The sequence below is a fragment of the Cherax quadricarinatus genome, chromosome 75 (assembly GCF_038502225.1).
Source record: "Cherax quadricarinatus isolate ZL_2023a chromosome 75, ASM3850222v1, whole genome shotgun sequence".
In the NCBI taxonomy this organism is placed as follows: domain Eukaryota; kingdom Metazoa; phylum Arthropoda; class Malacostraca; order Decapoda; family Parastacidae; genus Cherax; species Cherax quadricarinatus.
In genome coordinates, this window is record NC_091366.1 from 7,529,648 (window position 1) to 7,553,050 (window position 23,403).

General features: G+C 44.7%; 1 protein-coding gene across 1 annotated transcript in view; it reads right to left on the bottom strand.

Moving 5' to 3' along the window:
• The window catches only part of Timp (Tissue inhibitor of metalloproteases), a 429,110-nt gene extending 416,070 nt beyond the window's left edge, over window positions 1-13,040 (bottom strand). Inside the window, exon 1 of the mRNA XM_070100998.1 lies at window positions 12,944-13,040. The gene's annotated coding sequence lies outside the window, so the exon portion shown is untranslated. The remainder of the gene's footprint in view (window positions 1-12,943) is intronic.
• Between the last annotated feature and the right edge of the window lie 10,363 nt (window positions 13,041-23,403).

A 23,403-nucleotide genomic window follows, 5' to 3' on the forward strand; every position in this document is an offset into this window, starting at 1 on the left:
GCCAGGAGGCGAGACGAAACGTTTCGAAATAAAGATACCTAACTGTTGCATGTGTCTTACCTAATTACCATGTACTGTCATGCATCACCATGTACTGTCAAGCACTACCATGTACTGTCATGTACTGTTATGTACTACCATGTACTGTCATGTACTACCATGTACTGTCATGTACTCCCAATTACACCCAAGTACTGTCATGCATTACAATGTACTGTCATGCATCACCATGTACTGTCATGTACTGTTTTGTACTACCATGTACTGCCATGTACACCCATGTACTACCATGAATGTACTCTGATAACTAAGCCATACACACCCATGAGGTGTTGTAATAACAAAAATAACATATAAGCGACCACTGGCTCAACTGGTAGCGGGGGGGGGATAAACTGACAACCGAGGTACCCGGGTTCGATCCCCTAGCGAGTAGAAAGAAAGTAGAAGGTACCCGGGTCTTAATCGACCATTGTAGGTCGCATCCTGGGGGAGAACAGCAGGACCCCCAGTGGAAACAAGGCAGTGCGATAACAGCGGTTTTATTGGCTTACCCTGGGTTAATTACCCTCCTTAATGACCCTTTATGATCATAGAAAACTGTAATTAACTTCAATCAGAGAAAACGGAGCAGGAAAAACTCTTCTTGAGGGGAGTCTTAATTAAATATAATTATTCTTCACTCATTTCAAGATAAGATTAATCAATCACTCAATCAAGTTTATTCTTTATAAGAATTACAATTCGGGGTTTACAGATTTTGGATATTGTGTGGTTTACATGTTATAAAATACTGATTACAGCGGGGACCACTAGGACACCTGACTTTTTTGGGTTATCCTAGATTCTCTACACATATGCTGCTATGTATGATAAATGTATGTAACTGTATTTGTGTATACCTGAATAAACTTACTTGCTAGCATGGCTAGGCATTTCGGGCAGACTTAGATTAATTCTTAACTCTAAATTATTACAAATTATGGAGTAAGTTGGTATTAAGGCTAAGTGACTAAATCATAGTTTGAGTTTAGCAATGTGAATGCTTTTGTTTTGGCACAGTACATAGTTTCTATATTGGAGTATCACAGGCAAACTTATGACTAGTTAGGATTCATTATTTTAAGATTAAGATTCGTATAAGATAAGATTTCGTTCGGATTTTTAACCCCGGAGGGTTAGCCACCCAGGATAACCCAAGAAAGTCAGTGCGTCATCGAGGACTGTCTAAGTTATTTCCATTGGGGTCCTTAATCTTGTCCCCCAGGATGCGACCCACACCAGTCGACTAACACCCAGGTACCTATTTGCTGCTAGGTGAACAGGACAACAGGTGTAAGGAAACGTGTCGAAATGTTTCCACCCGCCGGGAATCGAACCCGGGCCTTCCGCGTGTGAAGCGGGAGCTTTAGCCACCAGGCCACCTAGTGTTTATAGTCAAATGGGTGAGTGAGTGACTGCAAGTGTGAACCACCAGGTGGTTTTCATGTACTTGGTTGACGGGGTGTATCAGGGAGATAAGATGTTTTCTAATAGTAGTTTTGAAGGTGATGAATGTGTCTGCTGTTCTAGAGTTCTCAGGTAGGGTGTTCCAGATTTTAGGGCCTTTGACATACATTGAATTTTTGTAAAGGTTTAGTCGGACACGGGGAATGTCATAGAGATGTTTGTGTCTGGTGTTATGCCTGCGGGTTCTGTCACAACTATCAAGAAAACACTTTAGGTCAAGGTTAATATTGGAATTTAAGGTCCTGTAGATGTAGATTGTACAGTAGTAAGTGTGAAATTTCTGAACAGGGAGTAAGTTTAGATCTATGAAGAGTTGGGGGTTTGTTGCCAACGATGTGATTTAGTGATTATTCTTCCTGTGGCTTTTTGTTGGGTGATTATTGGCTTTAGGTGTGTTGCTGCAGTTGATTTTCAAGCACAAATAGCATAGGTGAGGTATGGATAAATAAGTGAGTGGTATAGTGTGAGAAGGGCATTTTGCGGCACGTAGTATCGTGTCTTGGAGAGGATCCCAACCATTTTGGATACTTTTTTTGTTATGTGTTGGATATGGGTGCTGAAATTCAGGTTGTTGTCGAGGTATAGGCCTAGGAATTTGCCCTCATTATGTCTGGCAATTAGAGTGTTGTTGATCTTAATGTTAAATTGTGCATCACCTGCTCTGCTACCAAACATAATATAGTAGGTTTTGTCAGTGTTAAGCGTAAGTTTATTGGCTGTCATCCAAGTCGATATTTTGAGCAGCTCCTCGTTAACAATGGTGTTGAGGGTGGCAAGATTAGGGTGAGAGATGACATAAGTCGTGTCGTCAGCAAAGAGAATGGGTTTCAGGTGTTGGGATACGTTTGGAAGATCATTGACATAAATGAGGAAGAGCAGGGGACCAAGGACACTTCCCTGTGGAACTCCAGTATTAAGTGGCCGTGTTGATGAGGTTGTGTCTTTAATGGTGACATACTGGTGACTATTAGTAAGGTAGGATTTGAAATATGCAAGTGCATGACCTCTTAGGATGCCGTGGTCTACTGTGTCAAAAGCTTTTCTTAGGTCAATAAAAATTCCTAGAGGATATTCCTTATTTTCCAATGCTGTGTAAAGCAGATCTAGCATTTTTACAATTGCATCATTAGTGCTTTTATTTTTCCTGTATCCAAATTGGCAGGGGTTGAGTATGTTTTGTGCCATTATAAATGAATATAGTCTCCTGTGCACGAGCTTCTCGAAGATTTTGGATAGCAATGGTAAGTTTGATATTGGCCTATAGTTGTTTAAGTCTGTAGGGTCACTACCTTTATGTATTGGTGTAACCCTTGCTGTCTTGAGTAGTGTCGGGAAAGTGCTAGTTTCTAGTGACTTGTTAAAAAGTAATGTAATAGCATGCTAAAGGGCATGGGCTACTCGCTTGTATAATAATGGTGGGACGTGAGACAGATTCCCTCAGTTGTTTTTAAGTGATTTTATAATCGCGGTGACTTCTGTGGGCTCAGTTGGTACAAAATAGAAGGAATTTGGGAAATTCCCATCTAGGTAGTCCCCGGCACGGGCGTTGGTATGTGGGATTTTACTGGCGAGATCAGATCCTATGTTTGAGAAGAAGTCGTCTATCTTGTTAGCTGTATCAGTGGGATGTAGTGGTGTTTCATTAGGTTTGGTTAGGACAATATTCTAGTTTTTTTTCAGTTTGTGGGTCCCCAGAATCTGGGAAAGTGTTTTCCAGGTCTTTTTTATATCTCCTCTTGTGTCAATGAATCTGCTGGAGTAGTACAGTTGTTTGGCTTTCTTTATTAATTTGGTGAGAACTGATGAATATTGTTTAAGAATATTTTTGTGTATTAAGCCCTGTCTATACTGCTTTTCATATTGGTGTTTCTTGTCAGTGGATTTCAGAATGCTGCTGGTTAGCCTTGGGCAACCGAGCCGTTTATTCGTGATCTGTTTCGTTTTTATAGGACAATGTTTGTTGTATAGTCTAAGTAATTTGTTAAGAAAAATGTCTGTCCAGTCATCAATACCATTGGCCTCGGAGAATTCTGTAGGCCAGTCAACAGTCTCTAGGTCTGCTGTGAAATTTCTTATTGAGGCCTCGTCATGGAGTCTAAATGAAACTTTGTTGTATTCCAGTGGTGGTTTACTAATGTTTGTCAAGAGGAAGGTTGGATAGTGGTCTGTAGTGCTGTCTGTGATTATCCCTGATTTAAGGGGGGCTAGTATATTGGTCCATATGTGGTCTATTATGGTTGCACTTGTTTCAGTGAGCCTGGTTGGTTTAGTTATTGTTGGTATGAGAAGTGTGTTGTTCATATTGTTGATGAAATCAGTTACAGGCTGATCATCTAGTAGGCCAAGGTTGATGTTGAAGTCTCCAGCTAAGAGAAGGTGGTGTTTGTTCATTTGTCTGTTTGTTATTAGTGCCTTTAGTTTCTCACTGAAATTTGGGATGTTTGTGTGAGGTATCCGGCAAATGGCACCGATTGTTATAGGCGTCTTAAGGTTTTTTACAGTAAAATTAGCAAAAATGTATTCCCCATATTCATCACTAAAGCAAGTGGTGCTAATACAAGATAGTTGGTTAGAGTAATAGACTGCAGTACCACCCCCAACGTGGTATGGTCTGCAGTTGTGGATTGCTGTGTATCCTGGTAGAGGGTAGATATCTATTGCGTCCTGCTTAAGCCAGGTCTCAGTAAGAATAATGCAGGAGAAGGGTGTCATAGTGTTTGCTTAAGGACCTGATGTTGTAGTTAAGAACTGATAGACTTTGAGCAGTGTTCAGGATAGTGGTGGCTTGTGATGCTGTGTAATGAAGGCAGTTACTTTCCAATAGGTTTCGATTGGGTGTTAGATTATGGAGGTTTAGATCAGGGTCGACGTGATCATTCATCTTTTAGGTTTAAATTGTGGTTATTTATATCCTTAATTGTGTGTTGAGTTCTAGTACTGATATCTGTAGTAGTGGGAAGTTTGGAAAAGTATATAGCTAAAGCACTTTGGTCATATATAGTCACTAATAAACATAATGAAGTTGATGTTGTCTCTGTGTTGTGCTAGAATGAGCTAAAGTACAACTAGGTATAAACTAATAATACTAATGATACAATGTTCGTATAGAGGTGAATGATGTTCAGATGTGCAGACAGAAATCCTCTAAATAAGCAGAGCATTTTGGGCAAACTTAAAGCTATCTTAAGATTAATAAGGCAGTGACTGAGTGCTTTGTCTGACTTCTTGGGGATACCGTAAATAATCTACACATATGTTGGTATGTATGATAATTTATGTAACCATATTTATGTGTACCTGTACCTGAATAAACTTACAGTCGCTTAGGTGGTTGTAAAAAATAAAATTAGGAGTTACAATGAATACAAAGAAATTGAATATCCTATTAGTACATGGAAAATATTAGGGACGTGTTTCCATAAGACACCTAGGTGTTAGTGGACTGGTGTGGGTCGCATCCTGGGTGTTAGTGGACTGGTGTGGGTCGCACCCTGGGTGTTAGTGGACTGGTGTGGGTCGCATCCTGGGTGTTAGTGGACTGGTGTGGGTCGCACCCTGGGTGTTAGTGGACTGGTGTGGGTCGCACCCTGGGTGTTAGTGGACTGGTGTGGGTCGCATCCTGGGGGACACGATTTAAAGATCACAATGGAAATAAGACAGACAGTCCTCGATGACGCACTGACTCTCTTGGGTTATCCTGGGTGGCTAACCCTCCGGGCTTAAAAATCCGAACGAAATCTTATCTAATCGCTTTCACCCTCTGCTGTTCCCGCCTCTTCCCGACGAGGATAGTAGCAGGCCTTGATGATGGAGAAGTGTTCTTGGTCCAAGGGATTTGAGTTGCTCTCAGGATTCATAGAGTCCTCGAGAATATGGTTGATGGTCATTAAGGATATGGTTGATGGTCATTAAGGATATGGTTGATGGTCATTAAGGATACAGTTGGTCATGTCACATGTTCACCACCAGTCAAAAAATACTTTAATACCTTAAATAGGGATCAAAATAAACTCACAATACACAAATAACCCGCACATAAAAGAGAGGAGCTTACGACCAGGGCCGGATTAAGAAGTCTCCGGGCCCTAGGCTATTCAGATTGGCGGGGCCCCTTTGAGTTTCGGGTAAGCGAAGCGACCCCTTCCAGCTTAGGGGCGAGTGGGGGGGGGGGGGCGGTGTGAGCCTGTTTAAGGTCTAATTAAATACATTCTGGCTATTTAGATTAAATTTAATAGGGAAAGTACATCAAGACAACCAAAACCATTTACCAACAGCCATTATAACTATCTTGTTAAATCATGCATTTTAAAGAGAATAAACTCAAGACAGCATAGTATTACTAGATTAGGCTATTAAAGTAGTGACATCATGTACCTATTATATTCAGCATAACCACTACAGCACTATTATTCCCTTTATAAATCACTGACCATTATTGTTATCATTGCATCATGCATAAGACTATCAAATCATATAAACTCAAGAAAGTAAAGAATTGTTTATATTTACAGGTACTTCTTAAATAAACTTTTTTCTGGATTTCATATTGGCAAAATCATCAATTATATTCTGAAAATCAATATTTCTTGTTAGATCAGACTCAATGGTCAACAAGGCTAGGTTACACAATTTGTCTTGGCTCATTGTTGAACGGAGCTGGTTTTTCACTCTTTTCAAAACAGAAAATGAACGTTCTCCTTCACAGTTAGTAGCTGGAAGTGTTAGGTAAAGGCGATACACTATGTCAACATTAGGGAAGGTTTCTGAGATACCTGCATTTCTTAAATGTTTCAAAGCAGCTGAGGGCGCACATTTTTCAGGTGGAGCTTTAATCTGATTCATATACCCAGAAAAATTAACTATTTCTTCAACAAATGTGTCCTGAACATCTGCTGAAAGGTGTTGTTGCAACTTTAATGCAGCTTCTCTCAATTCTGCATCTGGCATAGTAGTAATTTTGAACAGAAATCCAAACTTGTCATTGAGATTTTGGTAGATTTCTTTTCTTTTCACCAATTCTGTAATCAGTGAATCCAGAATGACGAAGTATGTAGCTGTCTTACATTTCTGCCTTGGTAGCAACACAATTTCATTGTCTGGCTCTTCAAAATTGCGTTTCCTCTTCCTTGACCGCTGATGATCAGCCCGGTAACTGTAGTCTTTCACCAGCAGTTTAGCTTTCTCTTCAAACATTTCAAAAGCTTCATCATTGCGAAGTGAGCTTACAAATTCCACTAAGCCTGCATAGAGGTTAGCACAAGCAGCCATTTCAATTTCAATTTTCTGAAGTGTCTTGTTCGTGGCATTTAACCGTTCCAGTATACAGTCCCAAAGCACACAGAGTAAGGCCAATTCAAAATCTTCCAATTTTGATGCTAAGCTGGCTGCTTCACTTCTTGTAGTTGCTGTCTGGTCTTCATCCTCTGCTATTTGGATCAAAGCAGAACGTATTTCAGCAAAGCTGTCTTTCAGAGCACGTGTTGCATCATGCTGCGCTGACCACCTTGTTGTTGATAATGATTTGATGACATCTCCATGAATGGTTGACTTGAGTATACTCCACCGATGCGTTGAAGCAGAGAAAAAATTAAAGAGTGCTTGTAAAAGTCCAAAAAATGAAACTGCAGTGACACAACACTCCGCAGTACATGACCCAACAAGATTAAGAGAATGTGCTGAGCAGGGCACATATTCAGCAAGTGGGTTGATTTGCTTGATACGGGCTTGCAATCCATTATATTTACCCGACATGTTACTTGCATTGTCGTAGCTCTGGCCACGGCAATCCATAATAGAAAGATCATGTTCAAGCAGAGTATCCAGTACTACATTCATCATTGTTTCTCCATCATGGCCTGAAAGAGGAATGAATTTTATAAAGCGCTCTACAGGCTTACCACTGGAGTCGACAAAGCGAACAATGAATGTCAATTGATCTGTATGTGAAATATCTGGTGTTGAATCTACACTTATTGCAAAGTATTTTGCAGTTTTCACAGCTGCTATGATGTTATTGAGGACCTTCTTAGTCATCAGTTCAATAAATTCATTGCATATAGTAGATGACATGTAAGATACAGTGCCTCTTCCTGCATTCCCAAGGCGTGACACATGATTTGCTAAGAATGGATCGAATTGTGTTAACAGTTCTATGATCCCTAGGAAATTGCCATTGTTTTCCGAACCAAAAACCTCATTTTCTCCACGGAAAGCAAGTCCTCTTAGAGCTAAGAATTTTACAACAGCAACAACTCTTTCTAGAACTTTTCTCCAATAAGTGCGCTCTTTTTCAGTTTGATTTTCCAAATGAGAATTCAATAAGCCTTTTTTCTGTGCACGAAATACACTGGCTAAAATGCAGCTTCTGTGAGTGGTGCTGTTTTCATGTTCCTCGAAACGCTTGTAATTTTTCCAGTCATTGAACCCCTGTGTGAAGGTATTTTCTTTGGTAGAAAATAGCTTGCATGCTGAACGGTACACTTTTCCTGAGCTTTCAGAGTATACCATCCATGATCTTTTCACAGTTTCTGAATTTGCAAGCTTCCTATAAAACATAGATGACTTTAAACAACGACGACTTCCATCATCATAAATCCTTGCTGATTTCCTAAAGTCAATGTTCAGAGTTTGACTGAAGTTTTCTGCAATGAAAGCATTACGTAGAGAATCTGGGATTACATTTGGCCATGAGGCAGGATCTTTTAAGACAAATCCTGTGGCTGAAATGTCCGTTGAGACATTGAGAGGAGACACAAAAGAAGTAGATGCTGGCTGAGAAATAATGGAGGGAGGGCTTCCTGTATGATCTGACGTATCTGCAGATTCAACTGTACTGGTAACATCAGAAACTGTTTTCGTGAGCATGTCTGTGATCTTTCTGCAGCTTCCTACATCTTTCTTTTTCTGTTCTTATTGAATTTTCTTCTTTCTTTTCTGTGACCCACTCGCATAAGAACGTCCAACATCACGTTCACGAGATGCCATAATGAGGATGTATCACTGTCTGTAATCATGCAAATACAAATTTTTCATTATCAATTATTATTAATTTTTTTTTCTGTTAATTGGGGGGATATGGCCCTTGTAGCCCCCTTTCCTTTGGCTGCGCATCTAAAAATTCAAAACGTTACCAGAAAGGAGTCATATACAGAACTTTTACCATAGATTAGGTTTGTGATTTGGGCTACGAATGTTTTACTAATTCATCCTCCTTGATCTCCAATTTACTTAAACAGAAATCATACTGAGTCCAAGAACAATGCACAATGGTATTTATATTACCATTTTCATAACTAAACTAATCATTATGTTTTGCATGATATATGGCTTACCACCATAGATAAGGACGTGAGAATTAAAGAATGCAGGGACAATTTTCAGTTTCACCCAACCAACGATTTTCTGATGTGGCTTATGTGTTTCTGGGGAAATATGTAGTAAATTAATTGATGTTCTACATCACTTCCGTCGCAACTTGAAAACTAAGCATTTGCGACGGAAGTGATGTAGAACATCAATCAATTGAGATCTGTTATTGAAATGATAAAGACTTAAAGACAGGACAAAGTGCTTTTAAAACCTACAAACGGAAGTCAGTTTGCGTTTTTAGGTTTTTCTTTATAGTATTTTTACCAAAAATGCGTCTTTACTGGTCCATGCGTCTTTACTGGTCAAGTAACCCTATCAGGTACCTCCCTTAACATTTAGAGGCGAAAACAAACATTTATCCATACACATCAATGTCCATCAACAACACTTCAGTTAATTTGTCACAGTACAAGTCTAGATAACGTGTAATTACTACAGAAAATTGGAGAGGAATCTCCCATACTCACCCATTAGCCGGAAAACACAGCTGTTCTGATGTAAACAAAGGCGTGTTGAGTGTTGCCATCTATGGTTAGGTTTATTTATTTTTATTTTATTTTATTTCATTATTTTTGTTTTGATTAATTTTTAAAAATAAATTTTACTCTCCAAACACTTGAACTTTTTAGGTAGGGACCCCTTTGCACTTGCACCATGTGCGCAGTCTTGGATGAGCCCCTGAACCCCTTGGACCGCGGGGCCCCCAAATGTGCGGGGCCCCCAAATGCGCGGGGCCCTAGGCAAATGCCTAGTTTGCCTATGCGGTAATCTGGCCCTGCTTACGACGACGTTTCGGTCCGACTTGGACCATTTACAAAGTCACACTAACCAGAAGTGGAGCAGGACGGCTATATATAGGCAGGAAGAGGTGGTAGTAGTAGTAGTAGTACAAGAATGGTATATAATACCGACAAGATGAAATTAAGACACATGTGCAACACCCGGGCATCCCTATCGTAGACATTTCGCCATCCAACCAGCCACTGGATTGCGAAACGTCCACAACAAAGACAACCAGACGCTGCACATGTGTCTTAATTTAATCAGTAGTTGTAGTAGTAGTAGTAGTAGAAGAGGTAGTACTACTGGTAGAAGTGGGAAATAAGGAGGACGAGCCAGTCAAATACAAAGGAAGGGGAGCACTGCAAGAGAGCTAGGTGCCCACTGAGGGAGAGCAAGCGCACATAGGTGTGTGAAAGGGAAAGTGGTGAAATAAATGAAGAAGGAACAGAAACACGAGACAGAAGAGAGAAAGACAACCCAGAGGAGAAAAAGGAAAGAGGAAAGGAGAAGAGGGAGAAGAAGAAAAAGAAAAAGAAAAAAAAAACAGAAAAAATGAGGAGTCAGGTTAAGTCACGGGTGTTCTGAAGTTTGGAGCATTTTACAATGTAGTGGGAGAGGAAGGCATCTACAGAGACGAAGCCAGGACTAAGATTCATACAAGTTGTGTATTAGGGAGGATTCAACTAGACGGCGACTGTTGTATGAATCTTAGCCCTGGCTTCGTCTCTGTAGATGCCTTCCTCTCCCACTACATTGTAAAATGCTCCAAACTTCAGAACACCCGTGACTTAACCTGACTCCTCATTTTTTCTGTTTTTTTTTTTCTTTTTCTTTTTCTTCTTCTCCCTCTTCCCCTTTCCTCTTTCCTTTTCTCCTCTGGGTTGTCTTTCTCTCTTCTGTCTCGTGTTTCTGTTCCTTCTTCATTTATTTCACCACTTCCCCTTTCACGCACCTATGTGCGCTTGCTCTCCCTCAGTGGGCACCTAGCTCTTCCTTTGTATTTGACTGGCTCGTCCTCCTTATTTCCCACTTCTACCAGTAGTACTACCTCTTCTACTACTACTACAACTACTGATGAAATTAAGACACATGTGAGGCGTCTGGTTGTCTTTGTTGTGGACGTTTCACCATCCAGTGGCTGGCTGGATGGCAAAACGTCTACGATAGGGATGCCCGGGTGTTGCGCATGTGTCTTAATTTCATCTTGTCGGTATTATATACCATTCTTGTACTACTATTACTACTACTACTACTACTACCACCTCTTCCTGCCTATATATAGCCGTCCTGCTCCACTTCTGGTTAGTGTGACTTTGTAAATGGTCCAAGTCTGACCGAAACGTCGTCGTAAGCTTCTCTCTTTTATGTGCGGGTTATTTGTGTATCGTTCCAGTCACAGTATTGTGCCTTTTTTGTTATTTAAACTCACAATATATATACTCTGAGATAGATATATATGTCGTGCCGAATAGGTAAAACTGGTCAATTAAAAAGAACTCATTATTATTATTATTATTATTAAAGATTAGCCGGTATTCTCCCGGCCCGGGCCTTTTCCAAGTGGTGGCCCGGCCTTGGCTCCCTCTTTAGGGAGTGTCTGAGACCTAAGTCTCCCATGGGAGGAGGCACAAGTACCTCCTCATCTTTGGGACCAACTGTCCCCAGGCCTAGCCACAAGCTAGGCCTCTCTGGTCTGCCATCCCCGCCCCAAGGGGGCTAATGGGAATGACAGTCTTATGAGCTAAAGGCTCGGGCTCGGGCACCTACCCTACCCTAGAAGGGCTGGGCATGGTATCGATGAGAACTCATTTAAAATTAAATCCTTTCTAAAATTTTCTCTTATACGTTTAAAGATATATTTTTTCATTTATGTTAATATAAAAAATAATAATTTTGTATCAAAAGAACCTTAGAAAACTTACCTAACCTTATTATAACAAGCGCAATTTAATTTAGCCTAATCCAACTAAATATATTTTAGATAAGTTTACAATAATTTAATAATAAACAAACAATGAAATATATTTTTTTCATTCGCTTCAGAATTTTTGCGAAATTATTGCATACACAGAATTTCGCTTGTCTTATTCGGCAAGAAGAGTGTTGCTATTTAAGCCATAATAGCAAGTTTTACCTATTCGGCACGACATTATTATATATATATATATATATATATATATATATATATATATATATATATATATATATATATATATATATATATATATATCTCACGTGAAGAGAAGATAGGTTAGAATAAACTTCATTCTGAAATATGAACCCCTACGGGCTTACAGCTGTTATCCTATTAATACAATCGTTATAATATTCTCTATCACTTATGTGTATGATGCAATAATGACATTTCTTTTTGTTTGAGAAACGATTATTATTTAAACAAATAAGTTTTAAGTAAGTTTGCCTGACAATTATTAAGTTTTCTTTGACGAATCAGGCGATAAAAGGGTAACTAAAGTTTTTAATATTTCGTCTTTAAGATAAGATAAGATAAGATTTCGTTCGGATTTTTAACCCCGGAGGGTTAGCCACCCAGGATAACCCAAGAAAGTCAGTGCGTCATCGAGGACTGTCTAACTTATTTCCGTTGGGGTCCTTAATCTTGTCCCCCAGGATGCGACCCACACCAGTCGACTAACACCCAGGTACCTATTTGCTGCTAGGTGAACAGGACAACAGGTGTAAGGAAACGTGTCGAAATGTTTCCACCCGCCGGGAATCGAACCCGGGCCCTCCGTGTGTGAAGCGGGAGCTTTAGCCACCAGGCCACCGGGAATTGTGCTGGTGTACAGTAAACTAACAAGTAAGATAAGACTGTTCGGATTTTTAACCCCGGAGGGTTAGACACCCAGTATAACACAAGGCAGTGCGTCATCGAGGACTGTCTTATTTCTATTCGGATCTTCAATCTTGTCCCCCATGATGCGGCCCACACCAGTCGACTAATACCCAGGTACCTACTACCTAGGTGAATGGGGACAACAGGTGTAAGGAAACGCGTCCAAATGTTTGCACCCCTCCTGGGAATCGAACCCAGACACTCAGTGTGTGAAGGGAGAGCTTTGCCAGCCAGGCCACAGGACTCCATGACATGCTGGTGCACAGTGAACTAACTGCTTACAGTATGACATACTGGTATACAGTAAACCAGCATGACAGTAAACAGTATGACCTACTGTGCACAGTAAACTAACGACTCTGGCCGCACAGTCAGGTGTGGTTTACCTTCATTGTGTCTCTGATTGGCTACTACAACAGTACTCACCATCACAAGGAGTCTACCAGGTCCAGTACGAGTCAGGTTTCAGCCTATTAATCAAAAATATTTGCACAACACACAATACAAGTATCACCAGCCTTACTGTTGCTGGGTTGTAAGGGCCTTGACAGCTCGAGGAACCGTATAAACCCTTTCGTCTGGACTCCGGATTCGGATACTTTTCCGAACGTCAGCGCTCACCTACCTGGTTGGAGTTGAAATAAGCGAATGTATGCCGAACCTCCTAGTTAAGCAGATGGAGAGATAATGACCTGACCAACATCTGGAAGATGACGTGAAGCAGGTGTGCCGGCCGTTCAGATTAGCCAAAAAAAAAAAAAAAAAAAGGAAGCGCTAACCCCGTAGGATTATACAGCGCCTGTGGGGAAGGGGGTGGGGTGATGGAAGGTATTCAGACTTAATTCAGGGAACCGGAGCACAGATCCAATTCCAAAGATCAAGAATCCTTCACCAGCGTCAAGGAACCTTAAAAAAAAAAAATTTGTGGCCTATTAACCCTTGACAGCATAAGTTTTGTGGTTATTTTCGCCTAGTTCCTTCTGAGCTGTCCAAGGAGGCAGCATACAACAGTCCACTAGTTTCTAGATGTAAGTTGATGTTACTCATGCACTTCGTCTCGCCCTGGGTATTGAACTCGATTCCTTCTGTTGTAAGCTGAGTCCCTTTATTAAGTGTACACACGATATTTCCACATTATTTTATTATAAATAGGGAAACGATAAACCCACAAGGGTCATAGACAGTCTGAAGAATGCGAGATGATTCTCTCCTCAGTAAGGACGTAAATAAAAGTATTATAATAATCAAGGGGGAGAGCTAAACCCGTAGGATTATGCAGTGCCTGTGGGGGGGGGATGTGGAAGGTATTCAGGCTTAATTCAGGGAACCGGAGCACAGATCCAATTCCCTAAATCAAGAGCCCTTCACCTAAATAAAAATGCAGCATATTGTTTCTTCTTTATTGACTAAGTAAGTGTGACTAGAAGCAGAGGCAGCAGGTAAAAAACACAGAGTGCTTTATTTTATGGTGATTGATGTAGTGGTGACTTTATTGTAGACTCCACCATTATGACGAGCTGAGGACACCAGTAGTAGTAGTAATAGTAGTAGTAGTGGTAACAGCAGTAGTAGTACCAATAGTAGTAGTAACAGCAGTAGTAGTAGCAACAGTAGTAGTAACAGCAGTAGTAGTAGCAATAGTAGTAGTAACAGCAGTAGTAGTAGTAATAGTAGTAGTAGTAGTAGTATGTACCACCTCACACCCATCATGGAGTATGTACCACCTCACACCCATCATGGAGTATGTACCACCTCACACCCATCATGGAGTATGTACCACCTCACACCCATCATGGAGTATGTACCACCTTACACCCATCACGGAGTATGTACCACCTCACACCCATCATGGAGTATGTACCACCTTACACCCATCACGGAGTATGTACCACCTCACACCCATCATGGAGTATGTACCACCTTACACCCATCACGGAGTATGTACCACCTCACACCCATCATGGAGTATGTACCACCTTACACCCATCATGGAGTATGTACCACCTTACACCCATCATGGAGTATGTACCACCTCACACCCATCATGGAGTATGTACCACCTCACACCCATCACGGAGTATGTACCACCTCACACCCATCATGGAGTATGTACCACCTTACACCCATCACGGAGTATGTACCACCTCACACCCATCATGGAGTATGTACCACCTCACACCCATCACGGAGTATGTACCACCTCACACCCATCATGGAGTATGTACCACCTTACACCCATCATGGAGTATGTACCACCTTACACCCATCATGGAGTATGTACCACCTTACACCCATCATGGAGTATGTACCACCTTACACCCATCATGGAGTATGTACCACCTTACACCCATCATGGAGTATGTACCACCTTACACCCATCATGGAGTATGTACCACCTTACACCCATCATGGAGTATGTACCACCTTACACCCATCATGGAGTATGTACCACCTCACACCCATCATGGAGTATGTACCACCTTACACCCATCATGGAGTATGTACCACCTTACACCCATCATGGAGTATGTACCACCTTACACCCATCATGGAGTATGTACCACCTTACACCCATCATGGAGTATGTACCACCTCACACCCATCATGGAGTATGTACCACCTTACACCCATCATGGAGTATGTACCACCTTACACCCATCATGGAGTATGTACCACCTTACACCCATCATGGAGTATGTACCACCTTACACCCATCATGGAGTATGTACCACCTTACACCCATCATGGAGTATGTACCACCTCACACCCATCATGGAGTATGTACCACCTTACACCCATCATGGAGTATGTACCACCTTACACCCATCATGGAGTATGTACCACCTTACACCCATCATGGAGTATGTACCACCTTACACCCATCATGGAGTATGTACCACCTTACACCCATCATGGAGTATGTACCACCTTACACCCATCATGGAGTATGTACCACCTCACACCCATCATGGAGTATGTACCACCTCACACCCATCATGGAGTATGTACCACCTTACACCCATCATGGAGTATGTACCACCTCACACCCATCATGGAGTATGTACCACCTTACACCCATCATGGAGTATGTACCACCTTACACCCATCATGGAGTATGTACCACCTCACACCCATCATGGAGTATGTACCACCTTACACCCATCATGGAGTATGTACCACCTCACACCCATCATGGAGTATGTACCACCTTACACCCATCATGGAGTATGTACCACCTTACACCCATCATGGAGTATGTACCACCTCACACCCATCATGGAGTATGTACCACCTTACACCCATCATGGAGTATGTACCACCTTACACCCATCATGGAGTATGTACCACCTTACACCCATCATGGAGTATGTACCACCTCACACCCATCATGGAGTATGTACCACCTTACACCCATCATGGAGTATGTACCACCTCACACCCATCACGGAGTATGTACCACCTCACACCCATCACGGAGTATGTACCACCTCACACCCATCACGGAGTATGTACCACCTCACACCCATCACGGAGTATGTACCACCTCACACCCATCACGGAGTATGCACCACCTCCATGGCTACTAAACCAAACGAAGCATGTTCGCCAACTCGAGAAATACCAAAGATTTGCAACCAGACTAGTTCCAGATCTAAGGGGATTGAACCTCATCACATAAATTAACCACTGAAGAGGACCTTGGACCGTATATATCCCTCGTTAACGAGGAATATACACGTAGATAATATATTCATTATTACTCTTATGGAGAAGAGTTAAACCCGTAGGGAGGATACAGCACCTGGGAATTGAGAGGCAATCAGGTTTGATCTAGAGGGACGGGTAACTCCTGGTCCTTTGATCAAGAGCCCCTCACCGGCTCTTGGATCGACGTTAATGCTAAGTGGGTTAGATCAAAGAGTTACCTCTCATACGAAGCTCTTGTTAGAGAGCTTCAAGGTTCTCTTATCAGAGAGCTCATCAGGTCGACTCATCACTGGAAGTTCAACACAGAGGAAGAGCTCATAAGGTCGACTCATCACTGGAAGTTCAACACAGGAAGAGCTCATAAGGTCGACTCATCACTGGAAGTTCAACACAGAGAAGAGCTCATAAGGTCGACTCATCACTGGAAGTTCAACACAGAGAAGAGCTCATAAGGTCGACTCATCACTGGAAGCTCAACACAGAGAAGAGCTCATAAGGTCGACTTATCACTGGAAGTTCAACACAGAGGAAGAGCTCATAAGGTCAATTCATCACTGGAAGTTCAACACAGAGAAGAGCTCATAAGGTCGACTTATCACTGGAAGTTCAACACAGAGGAAGAGCTCATAAGGTCAATTCATCACTGGAAGTTCAACACAGAGAAGAGCTCATAAGGTCGACTCATCACTGGAAGTATTAAGAATTCTTACTTTAGTGTCAGAGATTCTCTTGACTCTGCCTGTCGTGGATGCTGGGGAAGACATGGATGTGTAAGCAAATGAATAAATGGAGGAGGAGGAGGAGGAGGAGGAGGAGGAGGAGGAGATGGAGGAGGTGGAGGAGGAGGAGGAGGAGGAGACGAATGTTTGGAAAGAAAATCGGGAAGAGGATGTCGTGGGTCGGGAGTCTTCTGCAGGAGTGTGTGAGGAGGATGTGGGCGTGTGTGAGGACGTGGGTGTATGTGAGGATGTGGGTGTGTGTGAGGACGTGGGCGTGTGTGAGGACGTGGGCGTGTGTGGGCGTGTAAGGGAGGAGGGAGGAGAGGAACTTCTACATGTCAAAATATGTTTGTGTAGTGTCGGAGATATGAGGGAGGGGCGCTGCTGTGTGCTGGAGGGGCGCTGCTGTGTGCTGGAGGGGTGTTGGTGAGTGCTGGAGGGGTGTTGGTGAGTGCTGGAGGGGCGTTGGTGAGTGCTGGAGGGATGTTGGGGAGGTTGTGATGCCGGGGAGAGGCGAGGCTGGGTCGGGGAGCAGCGGACAGGGAGGAAGGCCTTGGAGAACCGGTGCCTGCATGGAGGGGAACCTGAGCAGGAGGGCACTTGGGAAGGCTCCGAGGGAAGGTAGGAGGGCAAGGAGGGTATCTGAGAAGGGCAGGGCCCCGGGGAGGACTTGCCAGGTGACCCTCCGTGTGGGAAATCCTGCTTGTCCCCTTCAGGCGGATCCTCTGCTTCAGTAGGGGAGTCAGGGGAATGAGACACCTTCTGTGGTGTGGTGGTGGTGGGGGAGTGTCGGAGAAGCTGTTGGTACGGTGTTGGAGAAGTGGAAGTTGCGTGCTCCTGAGTGAGGGAGTGTGAGGGAGTGGTGGAGGAAGGTTGTTGGTATTGTTGGTGGTCATCCTGGGGCGGGGCTCGGGTGCCATACAAACTCGATACGATGACTGGGAACTGTGCCACCTCCTGCTGGACGGAAGCAGACTGCTGATCCTTCAGCAGTTCCTCAACGGTGAAGGCTGTGACCCTAGGAGGTCGAGGTGGCAGACAAAGGAGGGGGTTGATGCGGTGTGGGGTGGAAGGCAGGGGGTAGGGAACCAGCGGCACGCTGGGGCCTGCCACACCCACCTCCTGCTGGTGCTGGTGTTGATGGTAGGGCATCAGGGCTGCCGCTGCCGCCGCCGCCGCCGCCGCGTGTGGCAGCAGCGGCAGGGTGGGCGGCATCAGGGACGCCAGAGCCAGACTCATGCCCGCGTCCATACCCACGGTGGAAGTGGGCGCGTCGCCCCCGACCCCCGACCCCGGGAACAGCGCTGCCCCGTAATACGATGAACCTGCAGAACGAACCAACAGCTTTACTTGAAACTCTACAACACAGTCCTTGTATAATAAGTCACAGCATCAGCAATCACAGCATCAGCTGTCACAGCATCAGCAGTCACAGCATCAGCAGTCACAGCATCAGCAGTCGCAGCATCAGCAGTCACAGCATCAGCAATCACAGAATCAGCAGTCACAGCATCAGCAGTCACAGCATCAGCAGTCACAGCATCAGCTGCCTCAGCATCAGCTGCCACAGCATCAGCTGCCACAGCATCAGCCGTCACAGCATCAGCTGTCACAGCATCAGCAATCACAGTATCAGCAATCACAGAATCAGCAGTCGTCACAGCATCAGCCGTCACAGCATCAGCAGTCACTGCATCAGCTGCCACAGCATCAGCTGCCACAGCATCAGCTGTCACAGAATCAGCAGTCGCAGCATCAGCTGTCACAGCATCAGCAGTCACAGCATCAGCTGCCACAGCATCAGCAATCACAGCATCAGCAGTCACGGCATCAGCTGCCACAGCATCAGCTGCCACAGCATCAGCTGCCACAGCATCAGCTGTCACAGAATCAGCAGTCGCAGCATCAGCTGTCACAGCATCAGCAATCACAGCATCAGCAGTCACAACATCAGCTGCCACAGCATCAGCAATCACAGCATCAGCAGTCACGGCATCAGCTGCCACAGCATCAGCTGCCACAGCATCAGCTGCCACAGCATCAGCTGTCACAGCATCAGCAATCACAACATCAGCAGTCACGGCATCAGCTGCCACAGCATCAGCTGCCACAGCAGCAGCTGTCACAGCATCAGCAGTCACAGCATCAGCAGTCACAACATCAGCTGCCACATCATCAGCTGTCACAGCATCAGCAATCACAGCATCAGCTACCAAAGCATCAGCTGCCACAGCATCAACAGTCACAGCATCAGCTGTCACAGCATCAGCAATCACAGCATCAGCAGTCACAACATCAGCTGCCACAGCATCAGCAATCACAGCATCAGCAGTCACGGCATCAGCTGCCACAGCATCAGCTGCCACAGCATCAGCTGCCACAGCATCAGCTGTCACAGCATCAGCAATCACAACATCAGCAGTCACGGCATCAGCTGCCACAGCATCAGCTGCCACAGCAGCAGCTGTCACAGCATCAGCAGTCACAGCATCAGCAGTCACAACATCAGCTGTCACAGCATCAGCAATCACAGCATCAGCTACCAAAGCATCAGCTGCCACAGCATCAGCAGTCACAGCATCAGCTGTCACAGCATCAGCAGTCACAGCATCAGCTGCCACAGCATCAGCTGCCACAGCATCAGCTGCCACAGCATCAGCTGTCACAGCATCAGCAGTCACAGCATCAACAGTCACAGCATCAGCAGTCACAGCATCAGCAGTCACAGCATCAGCAGTCACAGCATCAGCAGTCACAGCATCAGCAGTCACAACATCAGCAGTCACAGCATCAGCAGTCACAGCACCAGCTGTCACAGCATCAGCTGCCACAGCATCAGCTGCCACAGCATCAGCCGTCACAGCATCAGCTATCACAGCATCAGCAATCACAGTATCAGCAATCACAGAATCAGCAATCACAGAATCAGCAGTCACAGCATCAGCTGCCACAACATCAGCAATCACAGCATCAGCAGTCACGGCATCAGCTGCCACAGCATCAGCTGCCATATCATCAGCTGCCACAGCATCAGCTGTCACAGCATCAGCAATCACAGCATCAGCAGTCACGGCATCAGCTGCCACTTCATCAGCTGTCACAGCATCAGCAATCACAGCATCAGCTACCAAAGCATCAGCTGCCACAGCATCAGCAGTCACAGCATCAGCTGTCACAGCATCAGCAGTCACAGCATCAGCTACCACAGCATCAGCAATCACAGCATCAGCAGTCACGGCATCAGCTGCCACAGCATCAGCTGCCACAGCATCAACTGCCACAGCATCAGCTGTCACAGCATCAGCAATCACAGCATCAGCAGTCACGGCATCAGCTGCCACATCATCAGCTGTCACAGCATCAGCAATCACAGCATCAGCTACCAAAGCATCAGCTGCCACAGCATCAGCAGTCACAGCATCAGCTGTCACAGCATCAGCAGTCACAGCATCAGCTGCCACAGCATCAGCTGCCACAGCATCAGCTGTCACAGCATCAGCAGTCACAGCATCAACAGTCACAACATCAGCAGTCACAGCATCAGCAGTCACAGCATCAGCAGTCACAGCATCAGCAGTCACAGCATCAGCAGTCACAGCATCAGCAGTCACAGCACCAGCTGTCACAGCATCAGCAGTCACAGCATCAGCAGTCACAGCATCAGCAGTCTCAGCATCAGTAGTCACAGCATCAGCAATCACAGCATCGGCAGTCACAGCATCAGCAGTCACAGCATCAGCAGTCACAGCATCAGCAATCACAGCATCAGCAGTCACAGCATCAGCAGTCACAGCATCAGCAGTCACAGCATCAGCAATCACAGCATCAGCAGTCACAGCATCAGCAATCACAGCATCAGCAGTCACGGCATCAGCTGCCACAGCATCAGCTGCCACAGCAGCAGCTGTCACAGCATCAGCAGTCACAGCATCAGCAGTCACAACATCAGCTGCCACATCATCAGCTGTCACAGCATCAGCAATCACAGCATCAGCTACCAAAGCATCAGCTGCCACAGCATCAGCACAGCATCAGCTGTCACAGCATCAGCAGTCACAGCATCAGCTACCACAGCATCAGCTGCCACAGCATCAGCTGTCACAGCATCAGCAGTCACAGCATCAACAGTCACAGCATCAGCAGTCACAGCATCAGCAGTCACAGCATCAGCAGTCACAGCATCAGCAGTCACAGCATCAGCAGTCACAACATCAGCAGTCACAGCATCAGCAGTTACAGCACCAGCTGTCACAGCATCAGCAGTCACAGCATCAGCAGTCACAGCATCAGCAGTCTCAGCATCAGTAGTCACAGCATCAGCAATCACAGCATCAGCAGTCACAACATCAGCTGCCACAGCATCAACAATCACAGCATCAGCAGTCACAGCATCAGCAATCACAGCATCAACAATCACAGCATCAGCAGTCACAGCATCAGCAATCATAGTATCAGCAGTCACAGTATCAGCAGTCACAGCATCAACAATCACAGCATCAGCAATCACAGCATCAGCAGTCACAGCATCAGCAGTCACAGCATCAGCAGTCACAGCATCAGCAGTCACAGCATCAGCAGTCACAGCATCAGTAATCACAGCATCAGCAGTCACAGCATCAGCAGTCACAGCATCAGCAGTCACAGCATCAGCAGTCACAGCATCAGCAATCACAGCATCAGCAGTCACAGCATCAGCAGTCGCAGCATCAGCAGTCACAACATCAGCTGCCACAGCATCAACAATCACAGCATCAGCAGTCACAGCATCAGCAATCACAGCATCAACAATCACAGCATCAGCAGTCACAGCATCAGCAATCACAGTATCAGCAGTCACAGCATCAGCAGTCACAGCATCAACTATCACAGCATCAGCAATCACAGCATCAGCAGTCACAGCATCAGCTGTCACAGCATCAGCAGTCACAGCATCAGCAGTCACAGTATCAGCAATCACAGTATCAACAGTCACAGCATCAGCAGTCACAGCATCAGCAGTCACAGCATCAGCAGTCACAGCATCAGCAGTCACAACATCAGCAGTCACAGTATCAGCAATCACAGCATCAGCAGTCACAGCATCAGCAGTCACAGGATCAGCAGTCACAGCATCAGCAGTCACAGCATCAGCAGTCACAGCATCAGCAGTCACAGCATCAGCAATCACAACATCAGCAGTCACAACATCAGCAATCACAGCATCAGCAGTCACAGCATCAGCAGTCACAGGATCAGCAGTCACAGCATCAGCAGTCACAGCATCAGCAGTCACAGCATCAGCAGTCACAGGATCAGCAGTCACAGCATCAGCAGTCACAGGATCAGCAGTCACAGCATCAGCAGTCACAGCATCAGCAGTCACAGCATCAGCAGTCACATCATCAGCAGTCACAGCATCAGCAGTCACATCATCAGCAGTCACAGCATCAGCAGTCACAGCATCAGCAGTCACAGCATCAGCAGTCACAGCATCAGCAGTCACAGCATCAGCAGTCACAGCATCAGCAGTCACAGCATCAGCAGTCACATCATCAGCAGTCACAGCATCAGCAGTCACAGCATCAGCAGTCACAGCATCAGCAGTCACAGCATCAGCAGTCACAGCATCAGCTGTCACAGCATCAGCAGTCACAGCATCAGCAGTCACAGCATCAGCAGTCACAGCATCAGCAGTCACAGCATCAGCAGTCACAGCATCATCTGCGAATTAGACACATACAACACAAGGGTATCTTTGTTATAATTTTATTCAGTACAGAGGCTATGTGAAGTGTTGAAATTCAAGACAGTAGAAGATAAGGTAATGAGTCCCTCACCCATGATAAAAGTGCTCACCCCCCGTAGTCTGTATAAATCTAATTCATATCTTAGGTAAGAGTCTTCATGAAATTGGACAAGTGTTTCCTGAGGCGGGTCTTAGTCATATGATGACCCGCAGCTGGAGATTTTGGTCATCTGACCGAGGTTTCCACTGGCTTACCCCTCCACCCCTTTAAAAATTAGTATTAATAATCTTTTAAAACAGGAATATGGCCGCTTATATAGCAGTCAGATGAGGTGTAGCAGGTAAAGGCATCGTGAAAGTGAGCGGGTCCCACTAGTGGTAGGTCATGCCAGCAGGTTAGGTTCCAGGCTACTGCTGTAAAGTGAATCATAACGTTTTTTTCGCCTTCAAATACAATAGAGCTAAACCATACCCTAGGCCTAAAAAATGCATATATGGTATATACATTACTTACCTTCATATATTCTCATCCTTAGCTTAGAGTGAGTGGTAAATATATTTATTATTTATTGTAGGAAGTCTGAATAAATGAAGAATGGGTATAATGGAAAACCGCTGTATTAGCAAAACATTGTAAAACGAAGCGCTGTAAAGCGGGGTCTGCCTGTACACAGGAGGACCCTGACTCATCCCTCGGGTATGACCTACTTCCACTTGGGAACCCCACCCACCAG